Source organism: Neolamprologus multifasciatus, chromosome 7 (assembly GCF_963576455.1).
Source record: "Neolamprologus multifasciatus chromosome 7, fNeoMul1.2, whole genome shotgun sequence".
NCBI classification, from domain to species: Eukaryota; Metazoa; Chordata; class Actinopteri; order Cichliformes; family Cichlidae; genus Neolamprologus; species Neolamprologus multifasciatus.
The window spans coordinates 38556257-38569280 of record NC_140445.1 but is presented as its reverse complement, the minus strand read 5'-3'; the positions used below and the strand labels follow the sequence as shown (position 1 = coordinate 38569280).

The 13024-nt window shown below is 43.0% G+C and overlaps 1 protein-coding gene across 2 annotated transcripts in view; it reads left to right on the top strand.

Annotated features, from left to right (window-relative positions):
- Window positions 1–13024, top strand: part of myo5b (myosin VB) — a 48391-nt gene that overhangs the window by 1007 nt on the left and 34360 nt on the right. The gene's annotated exons all lie outside the window — the stretch shown is intronic.

Here is a 13024-nt window from a genome sequence, read left to right as displayed (position 1 = left end):
CATGATATTGGTCAGATAATTGCCTCCAACAGCACAAACACAGAGGTCCTGTTATCTAGCAGACAGCTAGCCGCTACAGCCACCTCTCACCACCATAATAAAGCAAACTGTAATAATTAGATCAAACCCAACAGTCTTCACAAAGTCAACAAGGATGAAATAGGTTATAGTAACAAAACAGTTTCTTGTATCAGCCTGTAAACATGTCATTTCTGCAGTAAAGCCAACCATTTTAACATGGGAGACTATGGGGACTGACTCAATGCTGGAGTCTCAAGTGGCCATTAGGGGAACTGCAGCTGCGCAGGCTGATGCTTCTTCTTGCCACAGTCTAGGAAATTCCTCCTGGCAGTTATTTAAAAGACTGAATTAACAGTAATAACAGAAATTCCACATCAGTGATCACCAAGACATAAAAACTACACAGTCTTTAGTCTACAAGCTTCAGAAGTTTGAAGGTTTTATCCCAAAATAAGGTTTAATGGTGTTTTGTTTGTGCTTGTTTTTTGCAGGCTAACTGACATGCACAGGTTACACAGGATTACAGCTGGTGTGACATGTTTGCTGGTTTGAGCCTACAGTGTAACTCCTACTGTAAAATAAATGGATTTATAAAGTACATGATTTGCATTTAAAAATAGAAAGAAACATAAAAATTCTTACGTACACACCAGGTGTTAACACAGGATTTATTTACATCCCACCTCATTATTGCACTTTTGATTGGTCTGGCCTCTTTCTGGTTCCACTGCATTCAGTTTTTGTGGTCAATTTAAGCACAAAGAGTTGAAGTGGAACAAAGCCTCTTAAGCCCCAACGCCCCCTGATACGGGGGCAAAAGGCTGGAGATCAGTTAGGCTTGGGGCTTAAGAGGTTAAGGTGTGGAAAGAATGAGACGACACGTTTGGATGAATGCTGTCAGGTGAGGAGGCGTGGACGAGCGTTAAATGATTAATTCTCCCAGTGTGCAGCCTGTTTGCTTTCATGTGTGTTTGTCTTCTCTTTGTGGCTGATTGTTTAACATTCTGGTTGTCATTCTGAAGCCTTCATGAAAAGATAATCAAAAAAAAAACAAAAGAAAGATTAAAAATACAAAATCGAAGTTCCTCTGGGGGTAGTTCTCTTATCGACCAAATGATGGTGCTATTGTGACAGCACCACAATTCCAATATTTTGCAACGCTTACTTACTGCCTGGTTCTGCCGGAGGTCTCTTCCTGTTAAAAGGGAGTTTTTCCTTCCCACTGTCGCCAAAGTGCTTGCTCATAGGGGGTCATATGATTGTTGGGTTTTTCTCTGTATCTATGAAGCGCCTTGAGGCGACTTTTGTTGTGATTTGGCGCTATATAAATAAAATTGAATTGAAATTGAATTGAATTGAACTTAGACCACCAATTTCGTTTTGTTTGTTTTTTTAATTATATTTTTTACGTTTTTTTTTTTACTATTGAATTAGCATCCCTTAGTGGTAAAACTGGTACAAGGTCAGCAGTTTGCATTTGGAATATTGACCTTTATAAACAGATTTGGTTGCAACTAGATGAAACATTAAAGAATTACAGAAGTTTGACCATTAAAGTGGCCACACCCACAAAGGTGTGTCAGCTAATCACAGAAAAGAAGTTTTAGGTTTTTAGAGGTCATTTGATTAAAATATATACAAAGTTTGGTGAATAGTGGAAGAATATTGGAGAGCAGGCAGAAAAACGTATGTTTTTGTTTTATGTATTTATGTTACCAATGAACTTCTCATAACTTGGAGGTTTCCCACTCTGGGGTCTTCCTGCTCCATAGATGGCTTTGAATTACTGTGAGAAAGACTGAAAGTCATATATGTTGTTTTATTACAGTTCATACAGATGATTGATGCTGGATTTGCAATAAGTGAAATAAAAGTGGGACTTTAGTTTAGAGAAGCAGGTGGGAGTGATTATTTTAGCGGTTTTGCTCCATTCACTTAGACCCATACAAATAATTCTATATACTGGAATAAACAGGCTGTGGAATTGCTGCCAATTTCCACTGGATCCACAAACAGAATCAGTCTTGTAGATCTGTACCAGATCTGACTGTGTGAGGCAGTGAATTTTGGAGATGCTGTCACAGTGTTGATACTTTTACAGGGATGGTATTCACAGAAATTCAAATAAAATGTTAACTTGGGATTTTTTTATTTTTTTTTTTAAATGGACCCTCCAGGTTTCTCTCAGGACCCTCTGTGGGGCTCCACGCCTCATGTTGAAGCACCCTGCGTAGTGTGTGTATGTATGTGTGTGTGTGGTTGAAACCTGGCTTGGAGCCAGGGATCAGCCAATCAGCGGGCAGTGTGGGGAAAACACGGCTGTCAGGAAGAACCGGCCTCCTCCCTCCCTCCACCTGCGGGTCGCTTCAGGCTTTTCGTTTCCGTTTTTCTGGATTTCGGGATCCTTCTTCCGGTTAGAACTCTTTTCATCGGCTCTGAGTTTACCCTGACGTACCCGAGGGTTCGTTTTTACCGGAGGAAACAGCAGCGGGAGCGCGCTCCTTCGGACCGACGCTACACCGAACAAAGTGACCGAAACTCGGCCAGACACCTGCTGCGGGGCATGCGCACTGGAAAGTCTCTGCTGGTTTAGGACCGAACCGGAGCGCAGAGGGACTCTAATGGATCATTAATGGACACAAGAGGAGCTTATTAGTGTAGTTTGATCCACCGGGGAGGCACGATGTCCGTGAACGAGCTGTACACGAAGGTGAGTTTACTTTTCACCTGGAACAGACGCGCACCTGCTGGAGCAGCTCCAGACCGAACCCCGTCACTTACGTCGCCTTTAGACGCTCAGGACTCACCTGCACTAAACTCTGAGGATGATTTATGTTACACCCGACACACAAACCAGACATCACGGTGTTTATTCAGATTTTAAAGAGATGAGTCACCTGTTGGGACTTAGTGTTGGAACATTAGTTCATGGCGCTGCGGGTGGAGAGTGAAGTAACGTTGGAGCTATATGTGGTTATTTGGCCTGAATGTAAGAGAGGAACAGGTAAAGCCTGGATAACGCCAGCTAAAGAGACTTTACCGCAGAAATTCTACAGAGTGCACACTTTAGTGTAAAATGGCTAATTTTTGAATGGAGTCTTGCGTGCGGCTGAGCGGACAGGTGCAGGAGGCGCAGATTTGAGTTAAAAGGGACCCGTGTTGGATTTCAGAGTGGTTCACAGGACTCAGGCTGTCTGTGAGGCCGTGCTGGACGGTTTCTGTGATCAGGGCATTATCACTGGTTGAATAAACCTTTAGAGCGAGACCGGAAGCTGGTTTTCTGCTGGTTGTTTGAACCTGTTATCAGCCTGGAAAAGCAGCATTATTACACTCACTGATGATTCATCACTCAGATCACTGACAGCCCATCATCTGCTCACCTGCACGTCAGTGATTAATGATTAAAGCTCGTTTTCTATAATAAGCAATAAACGAAAATCAGAGATGAAGTCATTGTCTTATCTAATGTCTTCATCCTTCAGCCACACACACACTAGCACACACACATGCAGTCAGATCATTAAATTTGTTGTTTGTCTTCCAACTTAATTTTCTTCAGCATCATAAACCGACAGGCAGAAATGGGAGAGAGAATAAAAACATAAAACAGCTGATGAGTAACAGGAAGAAAATGCCCAGACGAAAACAAAATAAAAAAAGAATAAAAGCAGAGAGACTCTAATGCATTGTGGGGATTGTAGGATTCAGCAGTGTTGTGGGTTCAGTCAGGGCAGGCTCCATTCATCCTCTGATGGTTGGATTTCTTTGATTTGAGGATTGGACTTATTTGTGTTCTACTCTTTAATCTGAGCTTTGTTTCCAGTCTAATCTGTGGCTCTTTATTAACTCAGCAGGAACCTGTTTGAATGTTCATGAACTTGTAAACCTCGCCTCAGTTTGAGTGAAACCTCTGCTCAATCGGGCTGTCTGAAATCTGAGACGCAAAGACTAAATGAGCTTCCTCCTGCAGCAGAACTCGCCGTAGTCCCACCTGTAGTCCTTCAGTCTGCCTGATTACCACTGTAATCAGGCAGAAAAGTGTCTTCTTACGTCAGCGTTCACAGCAGGGGGAAAGTTATGAGTTTAATTTTGTTCTTTTTTTTCTGAGATCTTTCTGTGAGAGATGAGAGTTAAAGCTTTTAAAATGTGAGGACGTTTTGTTTTGTGATCTTGGTCTCGGCTTTATTCTCTGTGCTGGAGTTCAGTGAGTCTTCTTCCTCATGCTGTTACGAGAAGAAAGTAACTCAGAAGTAGGGCTGGGCGATATATCGAGTTTTTAAAAAATATCGATATATTTTCATACGAGATATAAGATGTGACAATATCCTTTATATCGATATAGTCCATGTTACGTTATAACTATACTTGTGGAGCCGCAAGTTTGCCTCTCTTTCGTACACTTTTGTCTCTGCGCAACGTTACTCGGCCTCGCCTCTCCTTCACTGAACACAACTCCCCCTCCTCCCCCATAGCTTCACGGACACGGCAAATCTCAGTTAGCGAGTTGTGGGGCTGGACGGCGTCAACGTGTTAGCGAGCTAACCGCGCTAACGAGCTAACGACATGCAGCCCACAGGGGCTGCACAGCCTAAAATCCTTTCATTTTCTCAAAAGTTGACAGCGCGCCTTATGTATGAATTCTGGTTGTGCTTGATGACCGCGAACCGATTTTAGGTGGTACACGGCGCTCAGCAATCTGTCACAAAATGTTTTAGTACGACTTTGGTAAGCTACGGCGCTGCAGCGCTTGATGGATTGTCAGAGCATTACGGCTACCGTAGTCTGGAGCCTCGCGGAGTGATACGTACTGTGCTTCAACGTAATATTACCGTATTGTGTGTGTATAAGGACCATAAAGAGGATTTCAAACTCCAGGCTGTTAGTCACGCAGTAGAAGTTGGGAACAGAGCAGCTGGGAAATCTGTCTTTGTTATTATGCTCAGTGTCTGTTAGTTTACATTTTGACTGCACAATTATGAGCTTTTTGTTATGCACAAAAACAACATTGTTTTCTTTTATTTATGGAGCATGATTATTTAATAAATGCTGATAATTTATTTTTGAGTAATTTCTTCATGTAAATTATGCTGTATGTAAATAAAAATGCCTGTGTGACATCTGTGACACAGTGTGACTAAGAACTCTCTTTTTGTTCTTAACTTATGGCTTTAAAACAATATCGAGATATATATCTTATATCGCCACCCAGCTAAAAAATATCGAGATATGAATTTTAGGTCATATCGCCCAGCCCTACTCAGAAGCCAACTTTAATCTGTTGATACTTCATTTTATTACATGCTGCTGATAATGATAGCCTTGTCTCTGACACCAGACGTACTTATCTGTCGTTATTTTGTAGAGCTCTTCTGCACCAAACTCACTTTGACTTTTGGACCTTTTTGAACTGAAGCAAAATTGCATGTGGACTGTGAGAAGTTAGCAGGTTAGGTTAGGTAAGACTCTGTAGACTAAAGTTAGCCTACATCTTCAAATTGTGTTGATGGGACGTTTCCACAGTTCATTTTTATATAGCCATAGCTTCTAACTAAAAAGCACATTTGGAAGTTTCCATGTTTTATGTTGTTTTGAGTCACTGAAACACTTTTCTTTCATCATTTTTAATTTATGTGACGTCACAAATTCTGACTGCGACAGTTGTTGTAACAGATGTTGGTGTTTTAAAGGCGTCATAATTGGGAGGAAAAAGGGGGAAATGAGCTGCAGCAGCACTTGTAGGCTGGACGCTGGATCAGCTAGATTTTAAAAAGCTAACTGTAAATAATGACGGCAGGCTGTAGGTATGTTCAGAGGACAGGAGAGAGGTGCACACCTGTCATCACACCTGTTCACATGTTTAACCTGTGAGCACAGAGTCTGTGTTCCTGCAGCAGTAACAGTGAAACCTGTGAAGCTTGACCATGTGTACGTGCTGCTGAGTACAGCTGCTGCTCCTCTACACTGAAAGGAGGCAGTTGAAGTGGCTAAATCATCTGACCAGCACGCCTCCTGTTCACCTCCACTGTGTTATTTTTCATTTATCGGGGAGGACACCCCAGGACAGACCAGGACACACTGCAGAGATTATGTCTCCCTGCTGGCTTAGAAAGGGTGGAGGAGGGTGGGCTTCTCTGCTTAGATCGCTGCCCCTGAGATTAGGAGCACCTAATCAACAGAAACTATCAAAATATAAACCAAAAAAATCAAGACATCTCTGGAATGGAACCAAAACTGAAAAGTAAAAACTAAATAACAACACACGTGCAGGCGTAACCCTGAAGTTCATTCAGCTTTCAGTCGGTCATGTTTAATATTGTTTTACAAACAGTGAAGTTCAGTCATGTAAACATTTCTGACAGCAGCACTTTTCTACATCCTCCACATTCTGTTGCAACCTCTCTTTTTAACCCATGTCTGAGAATCTGCCACTGTGTTTAGATGTGATCACCCAAAGCCAGCGAGGACAGGCACCATGCAACCCCACCCCCCTGCCACCCTGCAGAGGAGGAGCGTTGGATTGAATGATGGAGACTCACTCAGAAGAAGTCGTCGTCTTCTGCTGTGCATGCTGGGATTAGCTGAGATTAATTACAGCTCGTTAGTCGCAGCTCTGCTCCGAGGACAGCATGAGCGTATGTTTCAGATTAGAATCAGTCAGACGCAGATTTCTGACTGAACCTCTGCACGTGTGTGTGTGTGTGTGTGTGTGTGTGTGTGTGCATGTCCGGGTATGTGTGTATCTATCTGTGAGTCAGCTCTGATCTGTAATCCTCCTCCTGGGCTCGGTGGTCCGCTTCATTAAGTGGGGCCACTTTGAATCTCATCAGACTGAGTAATCTGGTATTTGGGGGGAGGGTTTCCACCTGCAGCTCCACCTGTGCTCAGCTGAGTCATGATTGCTGGGCTCTCCAACAGGGTTATAATAATAATAATAATAATCATAATAATAATAATAATAATAATAATAATAACAATGGATTGGATTTATATAGCGCTTTTCAAGGCACCCAAAGCGCTTTACAATACCACTATTCATTCACTCTCACATTCACACACTGGTGAAGGCAGCTACAGTTGTAGCCACAGCTGCCCTGGGGCAGACTGACAGAAGCGAGGCTGCCATATCGCGCCATCGGCCCCTCTGGCCAACACCAGTAGGCGGTAGGTGAAGTGTCTTGCCCAAGGACACAACGACCAGGACAGAGAGCCCGGGGATCGAACCGGCGACCTTCCGGTTACAGATACGCATGGTGCGACCGTGGCTTAGGGGGTTGGGAAGCTCACTCTGAGTGATGCTGGTCTAGTGGGAATCTGCTGGACTCAGATCCAGGACTCTGCTGAGGCTGCTGAGTCAGAGCAGATCAGGCCTGCAGTGAAACAAGTTTCTTTACTCATTAATCTGATTGACAATCTGATTAATCTTAACAATTGCTGATCACCAAGTGGTCAGAGTGTCTTCCAGAATCCAGAGCTTCGGTTTAAACTCGGACGGTTCTCTCCTTTTTCTAGCACTTTGATGATCAGGGCAGCAGTGAGTTCGCTCCACGTCGGACTTTTATTATTCTGTTTTTGTATGCTTGTTGTTCTCTCTAGCAGCTCAGTGATTTCCCACTAAGCTGCATTGATCAGCTGATTACGTGATTATGGCTCCATAATGACCTAAAACATGAAGTCTGAAAGTCTTAATGAATTTACATTACTGGTATTTTGGATCCTTCCATCTCTGAAGAAGCTGCATCTTCACACTACATACATCCAGATTGTAAAATCAAAAATACTGAGTTCCTGCATCAGGTACCGAAGGGTCAGGGGTCACAGGGATAAAGATTCTGGAAAGATGACAGACTCAGTTTCACGCATTTATTTTGCCATGTCAGTAATTTATTTATTATCATTGGCAAACTAAATTAGGCCACACATCTCATTAACTTTGACTCTTGGGACTCAGAATCGATATTTTGATTTTTTGATCATTTTTCTTTTGTTCATTGGTGAATATTAATAGTTCTCATTAAATCTTTCTGGTGCTGGTTGTGGCTGGAGTTTTTTCCGCTGAGGTGATGAAGCAGCTTTGTTATGTTTGCTATCTTCATTACAAAATATTGAGTCTGTCTGCACCTGAATATTTAGTGATTCAGAGTTTTGTTCATTAGGCATTGTGGGTTTATTTTTTTCCTTGGAGTCAAGTAATTTTTTATTTATTTTATTTTTTTTTAAATAATGTGACAAACCCTCCCAGAGCCGGCATCTGTCTCACTCAGTTCTGCTGTTTGCTGCTGTTTGGGGTTTTGTCAGTCAGCTATTCCAGCTGTTAAATGTATTTATTGGTCTGCTGTTTTGAAGCAGTTAGTAACAGACTGTTACACATGCAGGTAATTATTTGTATCCGGAAAGAAGTCTGTGTGATTTCTGATAAATGTGGGTGGAGCTCTCGTGCTGGTGGATTTACATGTTGCTGTGGGTCTGTGAGGAAGCAGGAAACAAACAGACTGCATCTCTCTCCTCCTGAGCTGCAGCTCTCTGGTTCCCACCGCTGTCAGCGCTCGGCTAGCGCTGCAGCTGCTGGATGAATGGAGCGTGTTGTCCAGCTCACAGAAACCCTGAAGACTCATGTGTCTGTGATTAGCACTAAACCTCTGCACTCACCTGTCTCACATATTATAAACAAAATGCAGGTGAACTCTTAGATGAATCAAGTGCACTTAAATATTTAAAAACGAAAATATTTATTGATTTATGTTTCGGACACTGCCTCCGCCTGCCAACAGACCCTCTCTGCAGGTGGATGGAGCGTCTGTAGATCTCTACATTCTGCCACCAGAGAGCCATGTTCACTCAAATAACCCATCCAGAAAGATGACAGGTGGAAACTCTTCTTGTCAGAACCCCACCCACTTCAATGGGGGCCTGATAAGAAGAGTTTCCACCTGTCTTTGGATGATTTGGATGAAGATCAGAGCATGATTAATAAACGGTCTCATTCCACCCTGGTGGCTCACTGATGATGTCACTTCCAGTCACAAACCAATCAAGCTAACACTATCATTCACCTTAACCTGCTAAGTGTTTGCGTTTGTCCAGTTTAGCCTGTCATAGGCATCTCCACCTGCGTGTCAATCATTTTTACCACGTGCGTTCCTGCAGGTAAACTAACAAATCTGGCAGAGCAAACTTCTACACAAAGATCTGACTTCTGTCGGATTTATCAAAGAGATTTATTATCTCTTTGTTCTGATGTTTGCTTCTCAAACATAAATGTTTCCTTTAAGTTTGTAGTGACAGAATCCAGTGATCCTGAACTCGGTGAATGTTTGTTTGATATGATAATTAAAGGCTTTTTCTTTAATGTTGTTATTAGCATTGGGCAGAACTGCTGAATGCAGACAGATGAGGTGACCATGTTTGAACTGTTATTGCTGATTAACTGTACACTTAACGGTGTACTGATGGTTATGGTTTCTGTAACTTTTGTCTGTGTGTTAAAGTGTTTTTCTCCGAGTGTGGAGTTTGAGGTGGAGGAAGCTGGTTGTTTGAAAACCGAGTCCACTAATCCTGTAACCAATCTAACTTAACTTCTGTTCCTCACTGATGGGGCTGGAAGCAGAAGTTCAATTCAATTTTATTTATAGAGCCTCAAATCACAACGACAGACGCCTCAAGGTTTATGTATTGTATATGCTTTATATTGTAAGGGAGATACTATGATAATGCATACAGACCCCCTATCACTGAGCCATTGCAGGGGGGGTGCGGTATGGGGAAAAAAAAAAAAAAAAAGAACGCTTTGACACTGCTAGCATAATGGACAGGTTTTTGACAGGGCTCCCACACAAACACAAAGCAGAGATGAAGCATCACCAAATATGTTTCCAAACCAACCTTTCAAGCCAAAGACTAGAAAATATGGTGAAGCATATCTTCCTTTTGGCTTCACCTGCACAAGTGCCAAGTTAGGTCTCTGCGACAGAATTAGTTTCCCCTGCGTCGGGAACAGCACTAGGCTCTCCAAACAGTATCCCACATTCTTGACTTTTAGTTCACAAACACTTCTTGTAATGACTAACTACTCCTGACATTTTGGAGATGTTAGCTCTTTATACAGTAAAGTTACAGTGGGATACAAATAATATCAGGCTGATCCTGCCACGATTTGTTCCCTCGGTTCAAATCACGGACAAACAGTATCCCACAGCTGTTTATGTTTTTAAACCCATTTTGCACAGAGAGACATTTTTTGAAAAATGCATTGATAGAGAAAGAAAGAGTTGGTAGTTTATTATATTGCTACCTGTAATTTATTGCAGTTTACTTTTGTTTGTTTGAGGTGTGAAATGAACGAATGAATTTTTCTTGTAAAACAAAGGGGGGCCCAGCAAAAAAAGTTTGGGAACCACTGCCCTATCATACGACCCTCTATGAGCAAGGACTTTGGCGACAGTGACACGTCCTTTTGACTTTGGTGTGAACTTCATCACGAGTCCTTCACACAGGCTGTTAGAAAGGACCAGGGAGTCAGGGAGGTGTGATAGACACTGAAACATTGTCATCATCCGTCATACGTCCACACTAGCCCGGATAGATTTGAAAACGTTGTTTTCGTCTGAAAACACTCCGTGTCCACACTAGCGTTTTCAGTCGTTTTCACAGAGTTGTGGGTCCGATGATGCATTTTAGTCATGTGATGCAGTCATGTGACCAATTACACTAAGGCATTATCAGAGGGCATTATACAGCAGTTGTTTTTCTTGCTCTCAGTTTTGACAGTCCTATTAAAGATTAATATCAGTTTGTACATGCTCCAGATAGCTTTTCTTCAAATTCTTTAATTCTCACTCGCTTTTGCAACCTTGTACTTTTGTGTTACTCACAGCAACAACTCCACCTCATGTTAGTCCATTTAAAAACGGTGCTTTTCTTCAATATTTTGCCACGATGTTTCAAAGGGCTGGAAAGTAAATAAACGGCAGACAGAAATGAGGCAGGCTGAATCTTCTTGCGTTTCACACATGCGCAGTACTGGAACATAAGCGTTTTCGTCCGTTTCAATGTGGACGCACAACTCTGTGAAAACGACTGGAAACGAAAGTGTGGATGCGGAGCGTTTTCATACAAAAACGCAGTTTTCAAATTTATCTGGGCTAGTGTGGACGTAGCCCTAGTTGAGGATGTCCATCCGCCCATTTTCTAAACAAGTCTTGGGGCAGCAGTCTGAACAGAAATACGCAGGACTCCCACTCCCACCATGCCCACCAATCTCCTCCAGCTCTTCTGAACAGTGAGGCATTCCCAGGCATTCTCCAGGCTCTGCCGCTGGGCTTTTTCCGAGTTGGAAATGCCCAAAACATTTCACCCAGGAGGTGAGCTGGTCAGGTGAACCTCTGCTGCCTCACCTCCACTGAAAGGTGCTCGTGGTGAGACGGTTTTGCATTTAGTTGATGGAAACACTGAAGTCATATTGTGTTTTCCCACCTGCATGATGCAGGGTGATGTCATTGAAACAGTCCAATCACAACTGAAAAGTTAATGGACCAAAGTACTGAACCTGAAGTCTCTCACTCCTGCTGAGCTTGAACTGTGGATCACGTCAGCAGCTGTTGTCTCTGTGTTTGTATATGTGTGGTGTTTTATTGCCTAACCTCAGAGGATGTTTTCTCTGTAGCAACAATAAGGGAGACTCCCTTTAGCTTTAGCACCACACTAGTGTGTCATTAGAGAACATTAGAAAGACACGCAGTGTCGTAATGTGCTTTGTCAGGGTGAATGTTTGATATGTACGACCTTCGGCCTCTCTTCTCTCTGAGCTTTCAGTGCAGGTCGAAGTTCCTCGACAGGTCGTATTGTTTCTTCCTGCAGGACACACCCAGCACTCACCCTGGGGCTGATGTCACCGTGCTGACACGTCACTGGGCGGAGACTTCGCTCACCTGTGCAGCTCTGAATGGAAACCTGATCTGTGCATGTAGAAACAGACAAACTCATTCTTCAGGTCAGACTGAGGCTCAGAGTGAAATACCAGCCTGTGAACTCTGCCCCGTGACTCAGAGCCATTTCAGCTCTTTGTGTGTGCTAATCCAACACCTTCACTTCCCCTGCAGGCTCGTCTTTTATTCCAAACCTGTACTTGTCCTCCACTGCTGGTCCTCTTCTTTCCCTAAACCCTCCCCCAAAACAAAGCACAGCAGCGGAATGTCAAGTCCGTCCACGTTTCTGACTCACAGAAGGAAAACAAAGTCTGAGATACAGCGTTAAACCCAGCTTCGTTCAGAAATCAGACCTGCTGTATTTGTTTTTACACAGATGCTTTCTGATTCTGAGCCACAGCTTTAAATTTTGTAAAGATGTGGAAGAGAGCTTTAGCATAATGCTGGAGCTGTGCAGTTTCTCTGTTGTGCATTTCTGTGGGTAGATGTAACATTGTTTGAACATGGAGGCTTTGAGTTGAATCCAGCAGCTGTTTTTGCTCAATAGTATTTTTTTAATGCGACACTGGCAAGTTACAGATTACTTGTAGAGCTTGGTGGAAAGAAAATATGTTTTCACAAATCTGCCCAGCTCCGCCCTGATCAGTGACTTTTTGGGGGGTAAAATGATTCAGATTCGGTCTGTGGAGACGTGCTTTTAAGCTGCTCTCCTTCACTTCATTGTCATGTTGTGTTACTTTCGGCTGAATGAGTTGAAACTTATCAGAGGTCAAAGGACAAACAATGAGTAACTGTCCACATACATGTACAGCCCCTCCCCCGCTGAAGACATGCTCGCCTGTGCAGAGACGTGAAGGAACAACAACAACAACAAATCAACTTTAGGTGTGTGTGTGTGTGTGTGTGTGTGTGTGTGTGTGTGTGTGTGTGTGTGTGTGTGTGTGTGTGTGTGTGTGTGTCCTCATTACTGGCTGAGTTTCCTGCTGAGATGCTGTGCATGTGGACTTCATGCTTCTCAGTCATTGGATAATTACTGATGGTGTCCTAGATAAACTTACAGCCTACACATACCTCACACCACA